Here is an 18,076-nt window from a genome sequence, read left to right as displayed (position 1 = left end):
GGAGGCACTCACAAATGTCCTGGGGGCATACCTACAATCCCAGGACAGGATGAGTCAGGTGCTCAACATCTTGCAGGACAACCAGCAGGTGGGACACCATCAGGAGGTCATGCAACAATTGCAGGCCTTGAATACCACCATGGCCTCCATTGCAAGGGTGCTGGGTAACATGGCCAACATCATGCTGGAGTACACACACACCAGCGGCCCCCTACCACTAGCCAGTGTACTGACCAGCCCTCCACATCTGCTGCAGCTACTGGACAGGAGGCCCTGCCACAGGACCCACAGGCGACCAGCACCTCTCCCCCTGCAGATGGTGAACCACCCTGCAAACGTTCCCTGCAACCCGGACAGACACGAGAGACAATTGCCAAGACCAAGACCACCGCCAGGAAACGAGCCCCTCCAGAATGTCCCCCTTGTGTTCCACTGTGTCACCATGCCCACTTTGAAACTTCCTATGGCCCCTTGGACACTGGACCTGTGCTAGAAACAGGCTGGGCCACTACACTGGACTTTTCCCAAACATCACCCCACCCTATTGCACTTTGCATTGTATACCAAATTTATAAATAAACACCCTTGGACACAACTTGAGTAATAGTGCTTTATCTGAAGGAAAAGTACATTGTATTGAACTGCATGATCATGTACAGATGTCCTGTAATGTGTTCATCCATCCTACATATGTATCTCAACAGTCTGTACACATCACAGCATTACACTGTCATAACCACACCGACATCTGCAATAAGGGAAGGCATAGGTGACAGTCAGTTGTGATGCAAAGGTAGTGACTGGCATTATACAACAGCCACACAGCACAACTTTGAAATGGAAAAATGTATAGTTCAACAGTCTTATCTGAGTGTCATTGGAAGTACTGCTGTTGGCCACATCCTTCTCCTCTTCTTCCTCCTCACTGTCCTCTGTGTCCACGGCTGCCACATCTGCATTGTCATCCCCCTTCTCCTGCATATAGGGCAAATGGCATCTGAGGGCCACATTGTGCAGCATGCAGCACTCCACAACAATCTTGCAGACCTTCTCAGGGGAGTACCATAGGGATCCACCTGTCAGAAAGAGGCACCTGAAACTGGCCTTCAGGGGACCAAATGTGCGTTCAACAAGACTCCTGGTACACCCATGAGCATCATTGTACATATTCTCAGCCCCTTTTCTCGGATTCCTAGCAGGGGGTCTGGGTTGTCACAGTAACCTGGAAGAAGTGAGGGACACACTTAGCCTTGCAGAATGGCGTGGGGTATGACTTCTGTAGGCATTCATGGACATACATTGGGTGCGGACTCAGGCTCACCTATAAGCCACACTCTGCACCTCTGTAGTCGTGCCATCAGCTGTGACACGCTGCTATTCCTCAGGACAAAGGCATCATGCGCCGACCCAGGATACTTGGCAGTGACGTGGGAGATGTACTGGCCAGCAAGGCACACCATCTGGACATTTGAGTGAGTGGAAACTCTTCCTATTCCTGTACACCTGCTCATTGGACCGGGGGCGGGGGGGCGGACTAAGGCAATATGGGCCCCGTCAATGTCCCCAATCACTTGCATTATGTGGCCCACTGTGTAGAATCCAGCCTTCACAGTGGGCAAATCAATAACCTGGGAGAATGTGATGTAGCTGCACATGTGTTTGAGCAAGGCAGTCAAAACCCTTGCAAGCACAATCGAGAATATTGGCTGTGACATTCCTACGTTCAAGCCCAGAGTCACCTGGAAAAAACCTGTTGCCAGGAAATAGACCACTGATAGTACCAGCACAAGAGGGGATATTACTGTGGTGCAACAGATAGCAGATCAGGCTTCAATTCTGCACAAAGCTCCATGATTGTGGCCCTGTTCAGACGATAGGTGAATATGATGTGACTGTCCTCCGTGTAGCCAAGTCCACTGGGGGTTGGTACACGGGTCCATGCCTCCTCCTCCTACTCCTTGGCAGTGGTAGGTACCTAAGGGACCCAAAAGTAAAAAAGAGAGTGACAACAGGACCTATGGACACACAACATCCGAGTACACACAGCATGTATGTAGGTTGGTGTAGGAAAGTACCATCTTGCCTGGCATGTTACCCCCATTTTTACTTGTGTGTCAGTTTTGTTTTTGCCTGTCTCACTGGGATCCTGCTAGCCAGGACCTCTGAGCTCATAGTTTGTGGCCTGAATGTGTTCCCTGTGTGGTGCCTAACTGTGTCACTGAGGCTCTGCTAACCAGAACCTCAGTGCTTATGCTCTCTCTGCTTTTAAAATTGTTACTGAAGGCTAGCGACCATTTTTACCAATTCTGATTGACACACTGGAACACCCTTATAATTCTCTAGTATATGATACCTAGGTACCCAGGGTATTGGGGTTCCAGGAGATCTCTATGGGCTGCAGCATTTCTTTTGCCACCCATGGGGATTTCAGACAATTCTTTCACAAGACTGCCACTGCAGCCTGAGTGAAATAACGTCCATGTTATTTCACACCCATTTTACACTGCACTTAAGTAACTTATAAGTCACCTATATGTTTAACCCTCACTTAGTGAAGGTTAGGTGCAAAGTTACTAAGTGTGAGGGCACTCTGGCACTAGCCAAGGTGCCCCAACATTGTTCAGGGCAATTTCCCCGGACTTTGTGAGTGCGGGGAAACCATTACATGTGTGCACTGCATATAGGTCAATACCTATATGTAGCTTCACAATGGTAACTCCGAATATGGCCATGTGACATGTTTAAGATCATGGAATTGTACCCCTATGCCAAATCTGGTATAGGGGTGCCAATCCCATGCATCCCCGGGGCTCCAGCATGGACCCTGGGTACTGCCAAACTAGCTCTCTAGGGTTTTCACTGCAGATACCGCTGCTGCCAATCCACAGACAGGCTTCTGCCCTCCTGGGGTCTGGGCAGCCCGGTCCCAGGAAGGCAGAACAAAGGATTTCCTCTGAGAGAGAGTGTTACACCCTCTCCCTTTGGAAATAGGTGTTAAGGGCCTGAGAGGAGCAGCCTCTCCTGGCCTCTGGGAATGCTTTGAAGGGCACAGATGGTGCCCTCCTTGCATAAACCAGTCTACACAGGTTCAGGGATCCCCCAGCCACTTCTCTGGCGTGAAACTGGACAAAGGAAAGGGGAGTGACCACTCCCCTGTCCATTACCACCCCAGGGGTGGTGCCCAGAGCTCCTCCAGTGTGTCCCAGACCCATGCCATCTTGAATGCAAAGTTGTGAGTGTACAATGAAGGCCTCTGAGTGGCAAGTGCCAGCAGGTGAAGTCAGAGACCCCTCCTGATAGATGCTTACCTGGCTAGGTGGCCAATCCCCCTCTGAGGGCTATTTAGGGTCTCTTTCCCCTGGGTGTTTCCTCAGATTCGGTTTGCAAGATTCAAGCAGGACTCCTCTGCAACATTTGCTTCACCTTCTACCATCGGATCAACCGCAGAACAGCTGCAGGAACTCTACAACTGCAATAAAGTATCCAAGAAGGCTACTGCAACTCTGTAACTTCAGCTCCTGCCATTAACTGCAACAGTTTCCAGGACGCGCACGCTCAGAGGACTGCCTGTCTTCATCCTGCACCAGAAAGACCGAAGGAATCTCCCCTGGAGTGAGGAGACACTTCCCTGTTTCAGCAGGCACCTCTTTGTATTGATGACTGGTACTCTGGGCCCCCTCTCCTGATGATGAGCGCAGATCCTGGAACACAGGTGGTGGACCGAGGTGACTCCGACTGTCCAAAAGTCCAGCTGTCCAAATTTGATGGAGGTAAGAGCTTGCCTCCCCATGCCAGACAGTACCCCTGTGCACTGCATGATTTGCGGGTCCTAGGGCTTCTGTGCACTTCTCCAAGGGATCCTTTATGCACAGCCTAGCCCAGGTTCCCAACACTGTATCCTGTGATGCTCAGCTCCCTGAGTTGTTCTCCTGCAGCCTGGCATCCCTTTGTGTAGTACTGTAACGACCAAGATTTACAACTCCTTTGTCCCCATGTCCTGGGACTCCTGTGGGTGGTACCTAGTCTTCTGAGGCCTCTCTGAAGTGATAAGAGCCCCCTCTGTCTCCTCAGTCCGAGTTGTGACCCCCAGGACCCTCCTGGGTCCAGGTAGCACCTTTTCCCACCAAACACATATTTTGCGTGAGCCAAGGCTTGCTGGTGGAATCCAAAGACAAAAACCATCCTGCATCCATCTACTCGACGTGGGATATTGGGACATCTCTTGCACCAAGCAGGAACCTGCAGCTGTCTTCTTTGGTGCATTTCTGACTTTTTCTTCTAACCGTAGAATCCACTTTTGCACTTTCATCCGGGTTAGCAGGGGTTTCTGTTACTCCTGGACTCTTCCGCTGTTCTTAAACTTGGTCTCCTCTCTCCACAGGTGTGACGGGCTGGAACCAGTTCACCCGCACATGGCTCTCACTTGTGCTGACTCTGCCCCTGTTACGCCGAAGCTTCCTGGTCACTCTGTCTGTGATTGGTTGGTAGATCCGCAGTGGCGAGACGCCAGAAGGTCAAATGTGCCGCTGTCGGAGCGGTACCGTCCGGGTATCGGAGGAGAAACCGGAAGACGATTGCCAGACAAGCCTGTTCCAGGCGACCGGGAGGACGAAACGCAGCATCCCGCCACACTTCAGGAGAAGCGTGGCTATTCAGGTGCGTGGGACTACGTCCCTGAATGAGTGCAAGTACGAAAGAGATAAAGGAGTGGAGTGAGAAGGGAGGGGGAAGGGAGAAAAAGGTAACACGGGGAGAAGGGAGGGGGACGGACAAACACTGAGAAAACATAAATGCATGAGCACTGGGGAAAAGGGAAGGAGAGAGAGAGAAACGAACAAGGACAAGGGAGAGACACAAAAACGTACCTTCAGGCACCATAGACCACCGTCACCTATAAGGGGCCAGCCAAAACCCGAGCACAGGAATGGTTGAGCACTGAAAGAAAACATATAAAGACAGAAAGAATAGGAATTAGACCATTAAGAAACAGAAGGAAAGTACGTGCTAATCTGAGCTAATGTGAGAAATGTAACCTTGTCAAGACCAGTAAGACAGGGATCACAAAGACATTATAAAGAAACAGGAGATACCAGTATCACGGTCACTTACAGCTATTATTCTCTTCTCTCCACATGCGCTTCCCGGGGAACGACCTGTGAACAAGAGGGACAGAAAGAGACGAGTAAAGACCAAACCCCAAGAACATCCCACCACCTAAAACCCAGCAACTCAAGACTGAATCAGACTTACCTGTTTTATGCCACATTCAATATCTTCAATAAAACTTTTGTTTTTAAGACTGTAACGCAGTCTGGAGTGGTTCCTCCACACCCACACGGTTACAACAGGTCTTCAGGTCCAGAAATCTATTGTTAGTGTTGTGCAGTCTTGCTTGGTTTTTGCATAATTCTTTATCACAACTTCTAGTGTATTCTGAGGAAACTTGCTGTACTTAACTCCTGTTTTCCTGGGTTCTGGTATGTGAGAAAGTAGCCTCTTTCTAGCATGGCTGCCCCGCACTTTTGGCCTGTTTGTGAGTGTGTGTCAATGTGTTTTTACTGTGTCACTGGGATCCTGCTAGCCAGGACCCCAGTGCTCATAGATAAAAAAAAACTATATGTTAGTGTGTTTTGCCTGTCTCACTGGGCTCCTACTAGCCAGGACCCCACTGCTCATAGTTTGTGGCCTAATGTATGTATTGTCAGTAGTGCTTAATTGTGTCACTGAGGCTCTGCTAACCAGAACCTCAGTGCTTATGCTTACTCTGCTTTTACATTTGTCACTATAAGCTAGTGACTTCCTTTACCAATTTCAATTGGCACACTGGACCCCCCTTATAATTCCCTAGTATATGGTACCCAGGTACCCAGGGCACTGGGGTTCCAGGAGATTTTTATGGGCTGCAGCATTTATTTTGTCACTCATAAGGAGCCCAGACAAACCCTTTCACAGGACTGCCACTGCAGTTTGCGTGAAATAGTGCACACGTTATTTCACAGCCATTTTCACTGCACTTAAGTAACTTACAAGTCACCTATATGTCTAACCTTCATTTAATGAAGGCTAGGTGCAAAGCTACTAAGTGTGAGGGCACCCTTGCACTAGCAAAGGTGACCCCACATAGCTTAGGGCCAATTCCCGGGCCGGCGGTGCTGCTCCAGGGCCCGAGGTCATGCAGCCGGTATGCTAGACAATGCAGCACTCTTAGAAGCCATAACTCAATTGTGCAACATGCTTGATGCAAAAATTAGAGCGGTGGGTTCTGATGTGACTCTCCTTCATCAGGATCTCAGGACAGCAGTAAAAATGATAAATGAGGTGGAGATAAGAGTTTCTGGAGTTGAGGTCTCAGTGGTCACCCTCCAGAAAATAGTGACTATACTCGAAGCAGTGATGAAGGAATTGGCCTCGCGGGTAGAGGTTTTGGAAGGGTGAGCCCACCAAAACAATTTAAGATTTGTGGGCTTTCCTGAAAGCTGTGAGGGCCAATCTCTGGATCATTTTCTGACACAATAGATCAGGTCGGTGGTGCCCATGGAGCCCCCCTCCTCATGCTTTGTTGTGGAGTCACAACCTGTGATCACCCGGATCTTGAATTATAAGGACAGGGAAGCAATACTTAAACATGCACGTCAATAAAACATGGTCATGTACCAATCCTGTCACATCACAATTTTAATAGACTACAGCTAACTGGTATAACAGCAATGCCACTCGTTTGCTGCAGCCAAGCAGTATCTTTGAGGCTTGAAGATCCAATACATGCTTCTATATCCAGCACACTGAAAAGTTAACTTCAATGTCCAAACCTCCTTCTTTGAGACTTCAAAAGACGTTTTCCCCTGGATGGATGGAAGGGTGACACAGAAGCCTTACACCCAACCACGAATGGACTCTGACTCATCGCAGAGAGACAGGACAGATTGTATCCTTAAGCCAGCTACAAAGAGGCGCAATAGATCACTCTCATCTTGCTGGATTGTTAGAAAGATCAGAGACTCCCAGAAATGAGGCTGGTGACTCACCGATTGCACTATGTGCTTCTGGTGGTTGAATCGTGTTCATCAGGGAACTGTGTTTTCTAATGTATTTTTGTGTGTGTTGCAGTGAGGCCATTAATTGGATGAAACCGCCGTCCTATAGATAGTTGTTGGTTTCTCACTAGGGTAACTAGATCTTTTGGAGAATGGGGATATATTGGAAGTGGCGATGGGAGTCCCCTGTTGGGACTACCTGTTTTTGCAGTCCAGGATAGATGCTACTTGTTCTCTAAGGTATTGGAGAGGGGGTGTTATGGGAATTGTATTTGTTAAACCATGTTTGCATGTACAGACCTTCTTTGAGCTTACTCCTACACTCACACTCAATAGCATGACTTTGCTTCTACTCCCTTGGTATGAGTACTGCAGGGCTGGGTAGCCCATTGGGCTATGTTCTAGTGTTATTATAGAACATCAGAAAGGCTCTAGTCAAGAAAAAACGTGGACCAATCTTAAGGTATGGCAAGAGTCAGGGAGCACACATACTGTTGTTACAGGAAACCCACTTCCTTGGTAATAAAAAACCTTTGCCTTGCCAAATGTGGTTATAGTCAGGTGCTCCATGCAGGTTTCACAAGAGGATCCAGCGGTACATGTATCTTGATACAACGTGGCATCTCATTTCAGTTACCGGGGTCCGGCTAGACCACCTGGGCAGATACACAGCTGTTGCAGGCAGCATATTTAATGAGCCTATCATGTTCTGTTGTGTATATACTCCTCCTCCTCTTGGACAGATATTTGTAGACCAATTCATTCATCTCTGGGGGGGGATCTCCCAGGTGGTCTGATGGTGACTGGAGGTGACTGGAACGTCATGGACCCTAGAGTAGACGGATGGGGTACACATGGGAAGGTGGCCAAGTAGAACAAAACCAAACTCGCCTCCATGACATCTACGTTGGAGTAAATGGATGCCTGAAAGGTGTACCACCCATCTGGCTCAAACTACACCTACCTTTTGACAGCCCATAGGTCCTTTCACCATATGGACTACTTTCACATACCCACGACATACATGCATAGAATATCAGATGACGACATTTTAGCTAGGGGACAGTCAGATCATTGACTAATAGCCATGACTCTCCAAATAGGGACCCAAAGCCCGGCCTTTCGAAGGTGACTTTCGCCATGCATTTACAACTCCCCCAATACTGAGCACACATTATTATATAGAAGAATACTTTTCACTTAATGAGAGTACGGTGGCTATGTAGTGACCATCTGGGAAGACAGCACTTCCGGGGGTGGACCTAAGCTATTGTGCAGGTGAACAGCGTTGCAGGCTGCAAGGTCTAACTAATCTTGATTTTCAGACACAGGACTTAGAGGAGCGTGGGCATCAGACTGAGGGTCACGCGGTGCTGCAGCAACTATGTCTTGCACTGCAGGAACATCAACAATTGTTATTAGAAGAAGTCAAACAATGGTGTGACAAATCTGGTAAACTGCTTCACAGATTGTGCCAAGCAGTATACCAACCTATTGCCCTGCCTATACTTCATGACTCCTGAGGGACACTGATTGTTGACTCTTGCTGCTTACTTTGCAGTGGTATACGCCCTGCAGGAAACTCTGTCTCATGAACAGGTACTTGAATTAGTGGAAGTGATACCCTTAAAACCTTGTTGGACAGAAATCGGGTTCACCTGGAAGAGGAAATTATGGAGGCGGAGCTCTCGGTGTCCCTCACTGGGCTTCAGCTGTGAATTCTTCAAGACATACATGTCTAAACTGAGGAAACATCTCCTGGAAGTCATCTGTGCCACAAGCACAAATGTGTCTCACTCACCTGATTGGCAACATGCTGAAATTGTGATTTTCCTTAAGCCAGGCTGCTGGCCAGGGATGAATATTCTTTGTATCACCACAATTCCCTCAAAACATAGAGGCAAAACTGATTGCCAAAACATTGGGGAACAGACTGGCACACCACATGCAAGACCTGGTCCATCTGGACCAGGCCGGTTTTATGCCAGACAGGGCTACTCGGCACAATATCTGCCACATGTCCAAAGCCCTTGCTCATTAGTTAGGGAAGCCTGCAGCAATCCATTTGGCTGACACCGGCAAAGTGTTCGACACTGTGAACTGGGATTATTTGTTCGCCCTGCTAGGCAGGCTGACTTTCGGCCCCAGATTCCTGACCTATGTCTGTCTGGCTGTTACCAACCTGACAGCAACAATTTGAGTCGCAGGCCATGTGTCTGGCCCATTTCCAATCCAATGAGGAACACATCAGGGGTGTCTTTGCTTGATGCTATTGTTTGCCCTGGTTGTTGAGCCTCTGGCTGTCTGGGTCAGAATGGATGCCCAGGTGCTGGGTTTGAGTGGAGCTCCAAGTGCTCTGAGAGAACAGCTTTATAAGTGTATAACCTTCTCTTTTTCATCACTGACTCCAGCATCACAGGAACGAGATTCCTACAAATGATACAAATATTTGGCTAGACATCTGGTCTTTATATGAACACCTCAAAGTTAGTAGTATTCCCCATGATTGGATATGCAGGGCCCATAGACTAGGCTCCAGACATGGGGTCAGATACTGATGGCTTTAAATATCTAGGAGTGTTTATAACGCCAGATGCAGCATTATCCTGGTCACAAAACATGGAACCAGCCCTGTCCCGGCTGAAGGAGGGCATACAGACTTGGTCGCTTCTACCATTGTCCCTCACTGGTCGGTTGGCCATATTCAAAATGGTTTCTCTGCCCTGACTACTTTATCAATTGGAAAACTATATCCAGCCCATCCCTAGGTCATAGTTTTGTCAGATTATTACAATCCTCACTGCATTATTCGGGAGTGGTGGGACCCCAGGGACTGCCCTGACCAAATACTTTCAGTCGATTTATAATGGGGGTATTGCAGCTGCAAACATATATTCCTATTACTCTGCTTCACATTTGCTCATCGTCAATGAATGGTGGTATGACCATTGTGAGGACTGGGCCTATGTGTCGGAGAAATGAGCGATGGGCATGGTTCCTTTGTGGGGGGGAGTTTGACTCTCTTCCCTTGGCAAAAAAGTGGTGCTGACCATATGGAAGAGCTCCCTGTACAGAAGGAGATGGTGGGGCAAGCTCACGAAGCACCCACCGATATGGCATGGCTCCATGTTGCAGCAGGTCGCGCAAATGGTGGGATTTAGGAAATGGGACATTATAGGTATATCCACCTTAGGTTATGTAATCAATGATACGGTCCTGAAGTCCTTCCAAGAGTTTCAGCAGGAATACTGCCTACATCTCAGTCAATTTCACCACTACCTGCAACTCCGACATGCTTTTATCCCCTAGATTGGCAACCTTGTGTCCCTCCCTGACTTTAACCCTCTTGAAAGTAAACTTTTTATGGGGGATCACAAAATAGCCAAAATATATTACTTCCTAGTTTTGAACAGCCCACACATGCTGTCTGCCCTTAGCATATCCTGGGAAATGTACCTTGAGACCTTGAAAGACAATGACTGGTTCTAGGCCCTGAGATCACCTTGCGAGACAGCCATGCCGGCACGCCTGCTACTCATACAGCTTCAATAACTCCATAGAGAATATTACTCAAGAGATTGCCTGTGACATATGGGGGTAGTGAATTCTCCACTCTGCTCGAGCTGCCGAATGGCAGAGGGCACTTTCTTATATATGGTGTAGGGATGTATAGTCTTAAGTAGATTCTGGAATGGGGTGACCTCTTGCCTCAGCAGAGTGCTTTCTTGGACAATATCTTTGGATTCAAGGCTAATTCTCCTACATGTTGTTGAAGGTCTTGGAGGAAATAGGCACAAGAGGACACTCCTGTTTTTAGGACTGACATTGGTGAAAAGAGACATCACCAGAGCATGGAAGGCTGAGGCCCCTTACTCTGCAGTATGGAAGAAAGGATTTGACCATTGAATGGGTGTGGAGGTTGCAGTATATCTGGCTAAGGAATGCACTCAGAAACATAATAAAATTTGGCAGAGATGGGTAGACTATAAGGGGATTATTCTGCAGGTGGCTCTCACTGCGAACTCCACGATAGATGAAAATATGCTACATAATACTCCCAAATGCAAGCAAGTTGATTGGCTGTCGGAAGGGTGGGTGCACTGGGACAATGTATCTGTGCATAACTTTTGTCATTGTATAGGTCTGTTTGAGATCTTCTTTTTCATTTATGTTTGCTAGCCTATACGGCCGGATCCTTTTGGTAAAACCCAATACAATTTGTTAATAAAAAATGGATGGTTTGGCCTGTCAAAAGGGTTTATTTTGACAGGCCCAAATGCAGTTTATAAACTGCTACAGTCAGGCTACACTAGTGGGGTTAAGCTGTGTATGACACTGTCAATGTAGTGGATGACACAACAGATGCTGCAGTCCCCTAGCACCATTTAACTTACAGGCCCTGGTAACACTTTGTAAAGTATATTAACAACTTTTAGGTAAGTTAAATATACCAGTTTGGAGCATGATAATTCAAACCTGTTTAAACAAGGTGCCCAGAATTCTAAAAGCAGTAAAAACATGGGGGCAAGCAAAAGGCAAGAAATCCTGGGTAACAAGACATAAAAGGTGAATTTCCCGCACAGGACATACCCTGCCAAAAGAAAGGATAGATTAATCAATCTCTTAATGAGCTTCCCTGCTGAGGCGATAGAACATTGACAATTTGCCATCCCTGAAGTGGCACTTGTCTGTTCTATGCCCCTCTGAATCTACCTATATATATGTCCTTCTGTCACCATCTTCTCTAGCCACTAACCATATCCATGAGGTACCATTCCCCTCATCTACACACCACACCTGTGACGTGACTAACCCTAGTGTCCTCACAGGTGCATCCCTGTAAGCTGACAGTACCACCATGGCCATTAATGTAATGTGACCCCTTCTGCTCCTAGGTCAGACTTCTGTCCCCTGGTGAGAATCCGCTCTGCCCATAAAGCAAGAAACCAGCAGAGGACACTGATCACTTTCAGTGTCGAAAAACAGTCCACTGTCCGGAGTTCCCCAATTGCTCCGGAGAGAGCCCCAACACAAGGTGCTAGACACCCTCCTTCAACTCTTGCTTCTGCCATCTCAGGGGTGACACCCTATAGATGGACTTTAAGTCCATGGTCTGTACCCTCATACTGAACAGGTACCTGGCAATACAGGACTTCCATGTGGGACACCCCCTTCCTCTCAAGGGTGCCACATTCTGTTAGTGTCATGTAGAGGTCTGGCTGGTGCAGGTCTCCTGTTCTCTGTATTACAGCGCAGGCAATACCTTTAGGTCAGAAGTGGCCTCAACAGCGTCAGTCTTGGGGAGCTCTCCTCCCAGAGCAGGTGTCGCCTAACCCACTGGTGCTCCTACTATGGGAGATACCCACTTCCTACACTGTAGTTTTTTGCCTGGGCCACTGTACTCTCTATTTAGGGACAGTACCCCTAGAAAACTGTGTTTTTGTAGTGTCCTTGGCAACTGTCCTCCCAGCTCTTTACTCACTAGTGGTAGCTAATTGGTAAGGAGGTAGTCAATGGGTATCTGGTGACCGACAATGACCCTCTTCAGGGCCAGTACTTCCTCCTATTCTAAGGGTACCACCATCATAGGGCAACAAAATCCATGCCCTTGGGCCTGAGTCACCCTACCAACCTGTCCTGGCAGATACTGTTCTAGGCAAGCTATCCTTGCTACCTCAATGGTCTGGCTGGCACAGGTATCCTGTAGAGCACTGACAAGAACCCATTTACTGTGAGCTCCTTGAAGTGACAGCTACCTCCCTCAGGGATCTCCAACTATCTTACGGGTCCACTTTCCAGTTCAGGAATATTAAGGCATGCTCTACCCTCTCCTACTTGGCATAGTCTCCTCTAGGACTACACAACCACCCCTGTGGAGTGCCTGCCTTTTGATGGTTCCCTAGGACAAACAGAGTCCCCTCTCTGTTGTCCTCACTGGAGACAGCCATAGCACTCTGCCTCATGAGCCTATTCAACGTCAATTTCATTTCCTTCTCCATCTCTTCCCTTCCACTTCTTCCCATGCTGTGAAGGCAATCTAGCAGTCCTCCTTCTTGGATGCATTCACCATCTTTAACTCCCTTTTTAACTCTTTCTTTGCTCCTCAGATCTGGCATGCAGAGGCTTTCCATACTGCTGAGATCCTCTCCCGTTATTTAAAAAATCACAGCTCCAAAAATTTGATTGAAACAGTCAATTAAACAAAATGTAAAATGCCCAATGCAAAATAAAAGGAAAATTTAAAAATCACAATGCCAATTTCTGATGTCACTTTAAAAAGTGATTTTTAATTTTCACTTAAATTACCGGATCCAAAAGCTGAACTCCAATGTAAGAAATTGGATTATTAAGTGGGGTGGAAGACTAGCCACCTTAAGGAACAAAAACAAACACAACCCTTGTCAGGGTGAACCACTAAAGTCACTAAATAAACCTAACCTCAACCCCCCATTCCCTGTTAGCAATAGCACAGAGTGAATAGACTTAACATAAAGGCAATGTGTAAAGTATTATGTAGTACCAAAACAGTAATAAAGTCAAAATGTAAAACAATAAATATTCCATACTGTGTTAGAAAAATAGAGCAACATTTAAGAAATATGATGACAGCCAAAATGAAAATGTTTAATTGGAAATTGTGCCAGGCAGCATAGTGCCCACAATGGCGTAGTACACCAGAAGCTAGGTGCAATTTGATGCTGACTGCGAAGAAGCACAGGTGGGATTAAGCTTCCAGGTTTGTCATGGTCAAAGATTTTACTTTCTAACGTTAGTAATTTAAGTCTTAAACCAACACAGTAGTATGCTTGTAAAGCCCACTACTGGACCTCGAAGGAGGCAATGGAAGACTTACATATGTCAGGAAAAGGCCAAGGTCCGATTGCCAGCGGTCAGTCGGGTAGCTGCAGGAAAAGGCCTCTTGTAGTTTGAATGTCTCTGTAGCTATAAAAGGAAATCAGCTTTTTAACCGTTGAAGTTAATTTCTTTGTCCTGGGTACAAGAAGTAGTGGTCCAGTCCTTGAGGTCTATTTTCAGATCGCAGGCAGCTGGGTCAGTCCTCACCTGACCTTCTTCAAGTCCAGGAGTGTAAAATATCTGGGGTGACCATGAAGAAAAGGCAGAGTTTCTACCTTGACTATAAAAAGAGGAATGCCCACTCAACAATAACATTTGATATACCCAATAGTACTTCAAAAACCACTGAGCCTACACATTTATAAAATACATCTTAGAATTATTTAACATTCTTTTCTACTTTTCTCATTTCTCTTACATAACAAATACAATGAAATATAATCAATATAACAAAAGAAAGAAAAAATACATATCTACAGTCAAATCTTTTTTGTTTGAACCCCCCAAACAAAACCCAAAGTTACAATATACCAATGATACTCATACACATGTCAGTCACTACAGTCATACATATCCTCAAAAGACTCACAATTAAAATTAAAACCCAACAAAAAGTAACTTGTGAAACCAGAAGAACTACAAAAATAACATCGAATTATTCACAAATTAATTTAGCACAGGCTTAAATGATATCCAAAGCATGCAAGTTTCTACTTGCACATGAGTATTACATATGTGTTGCAAAAATATACATATTGATCCCAACAGTATTTTCTGTAAATCGTGTTTACGTAGAGATCTTTGAAGGCGCTGATGAGCATTTCAGTGACACACAAAAAGTGAGGGAAAACCTTCTTCAGGGCACTGGCCACCTGGACACCTTTAGCACTACAGCCAAGGGTCTAGGAGTGGATGGAGACCTCTTGAGAGTTCAAGACTCACTCATGCTGGGTCCAAGTGTGGGTTCATGATGGTGGGAACCTGTTATGTCTCTGTGACTCTGAACAGGAGGACAGCGAAACTAGCCCTTGGAGTTACTTCTGAAGTCCTGTGTGTAGGTAAAGATACAGGGGTCCACAGCACGACTAGCCTTGAAGTTTTAATGCAGGCTTCCGGCAGCAAAGCAGTCCTTGCAGGTACAGCAGTAGTCTAGCAGAATGCACAGCAGGTCACAACAGCAGGCAGTCATCTAAGAGTCCTTCTGAAGGTGCAGTAGCAAACTGAAGAGTTGGCATGAAAGGCCTATTTTTAGACACTGGTGCCCTGCTTCTAGAGGTTGGAATGGTTTCCAGAAGGGGTCTTTGAAGTTTCAGGAGTTTCCTGGCTCCTAGCTGGCTGTACTGACAATGCAGGGCTGTTAAGCCTATCGTGTGGTGGCACAGCCCAGTCTATTCCCAAGCAAGTGGGGCTATGCTTAGCTCCTGCCATCAAGTCAGCTTATGGGTGACTATTGACTATACAAAGAGGACTGCTCACTCAACCATAACGATTTGATACACCCAAAAGTACTTTAAAAACCACTGGGCCTACACATTTATAAAATACATCTTAGAATAATCTAACATTCTTTTCTTCATTAATATCAAATATATTATTCTCATTTCTCTTACACAATGAATATGCCAAATATAAGAAAAGAAAGAAAAAAATACATATCTACAGTCAAATGTTTTTTCTTTGAATCCCCGAAACAAACACCCAAAGTTACAACACATCTATTTCGTGTGTCAGTCCAGGTGGACTTCAAGTGAGATAAAATCCTCTCATTAGGTGCATTGCTGCCTGGCAAGCTAACTATAAATGACATAATTTTTTTTATGTTGGAAACATCGGAAGGCAAGTTTGACAAAACATTCAGCCATTTCTGCACACATGGCAAGTTGGTGCCTGCCACAGCTCGCAAAGCAGGAGCAAGTATACTATATTCATTAAATAAGTATTGCAGTTCTAGATGACAAGTCAATGTCAATGGCTGACTGAAAAATCAAACCATTTTTCTAAATGCTTTGAGGAACGCTCCAAAATTTTTGAAAAATCACTCTGCATGCTTGCATTCAGCTCTGAATCATGGGACATCAAGTAATTATGCACTTGGAAACAAAAAACAGATTTTCCACTCTGTCCTTTAAGTTGTTCCACAATATCCTGAAGATGCTTGGTACTTCTGGGGAGCTCACCTCATCCTTCTCAACCTGCATGATGTAGAAATTGAAAATGATCAAAATGTGAAGGTAAAAAAGGTAAGCTTCACCTTGTGACATGGTGGCGGCCCCACTTTCAAGTCCTAGAAAATCCCATATCGCTCTCAGTATTTTTTCTTGCCCAAGGTAAAGGAAATAGCATTCAGTGATGCCCAGCAATTCAATAGTCAATCGATGGCTGGGAACAAAGTAAGCCACCTTGTTGGGACATTCTGCAACAAAGGCTGCCACTCTAGGTCAACAAAAGAAGAAGAATCTCTCAACTCCGCTGTTCGCTTAGCTGAAGAAGAAGAATGGCTGTAGACTTTTAGAATAAAGGATTCTACATTAATAGAAAGTCAATTAATGGATTGTTTATCAAAGTTATTTAGGATGTGGGAAGGACAGTTTGCAGGCAGAATGTCTTAATTTGCTCCCTTCAAAAGCTGAAATACAGAGTGATGAAGTCCATAGTTGGCACTTGCGTTGTGTCTCCAAAGTATGAAACAACATGCTCCAATTTCAACCCATGCGCTTTTAGTTTTGTTGTGATCTGCTTTGCAATTGCAGTAGCAGTCTCATGTGCATCCTCATAGAAATCCAGCAGAGTGTAGGTCACACCAGATGTGAAATTAAAGTGCAGCAACAAAAGTGGATATAGTTTAATGCTTCCTTTGTTTGAGGCATCAATGCAAACTGAGAAATAGCCATACTTTAGATCTTCATATCCTTACTGCAATTATAGAGCTACAAGCACAGTCTGGGAGATACCGGATACCTTTGTGCAGACAAAGGATGCTTCATCGCAACGAACAAGTCTACATAAACTACTTTGGACAGCTTGAAGCCACAATCCAGGAAACAGTAGAAGATGTGATGCTTCACAGCATGGTACACCTGGGGCACTTCTGCAGCTGAGCACTAAGTGTTTTTTTTAAAAAGACAAAGGTATAAGCAGCATTAAAGAAAGTCTCCCCTGGTATCAGCTCCTAATCCCAAAGCAATTATAATAAGCTCTTGCTATAAACGGAGTGAGAAAAGCATGTTAATGGCAACTTGACTTGGTAAACACTGCTGCACATTTAAAGAGAGTAATAGAAAATTACAAGATGACTTGCATAATGTACGAGGAGTTTTAGAAACAGTGTGACAAAGCAAGAAGAGTGTACATGAATTACAGGCAACCAAAGTCGCATTATGAGAAGGCAAGCAATGACTTATTTTGGCTTCTTCTGGCTGCAAGTTTGTCTGCAAGTATACTGAAATGGTTGCCATCTTCGCCCTGCTTGAGGCTTTTTTCTTATGTTGTGCTCCTGCCTTGTATGTTTTGATATCCCACGCTCCTCTGTGGTCAATGGAAAAGTCTTTTTACAAAGGCTGCACTTGGTCTTGTACACATCTTCTGACGGTTTCCAGAATTTGGGTGTGTAAATTCCCATTCAGATCTGTACTTCACAAAGCCCTTCTTTGTTTTTTTCTTAGGTGGCTCTAGCAAGGAGTCTACGTGCGAGGTAGATGTTGCTTCTGAATATGACTCTACATCCGAAGTGAACATTGCCTCCGTAGCACTTTCGCCTAACTCATAATCAGACATTGTGTTTTTTTCTGAGAGTACTCTACAAAATACCCAACAAGCCTGAGCTGTAGCTGCATACTGTATTCATTAAGGAAAAGGGTTTTCCGGTATGCTGGCAGCTTCGAGCGACTGTGCAGGTCTTTTTGTGGTATTTCATATGATCTATTTGTATGGTTCTTGTACTGGGTTGTCCAAACTGATATTTTTTTTTTTACAGTTCATGGTCTGGAGCTTGCACGTTTGGTTGTGTCTTATGGTATTATTGTGGGCAGAATTTTGTAAACATCAATCCACATGTTAAAGGAATAAGCAGAAATTTGTCAGCAGACACAGCTTCACATTTGTCCTCCATTCCTGAACACATAGCACTTGTGACAAACTGATAACAAAATGTATAGGCATCATTATTGCCCATTCACTTTCTCGACTGA

At 45.6% G+C, this 18,076-nt stretch overlaps 1 protein-coding gene across 1 annotated transcript in view; it reads right to left on the bottom strand.

Annotated features, from left to right (window-relative positions):
• Window positions 1–18,076, bottom strand: part of MYPN (myopalladin) — a 2,801,288-nt gene that overhangs the window by 154,512 nt on the left and 2,628,700 nt on the right. The window lies entirely within an intron of this gene.

Source organism: Pleurodeles waltl, chromosome 6 (assembly GCF_031143425.1).
Source record: "Pleurodeles waltl isolate 20211129_DDA chromosome 6, aPleWal1.hap1.20221129, whole genome shotgun sequence".
NCBI classification, from domain to species: Eukaryota; Metazoa; Chordata; class Amphibia; order Caudata; family Salamandridae; genus Pleurodeles; species Pleurodeles waltl.
Note: the sequence above shows the minus strand (reverse complement) of the source record. Positions and strands in the feature narration are given on the sequence as shown.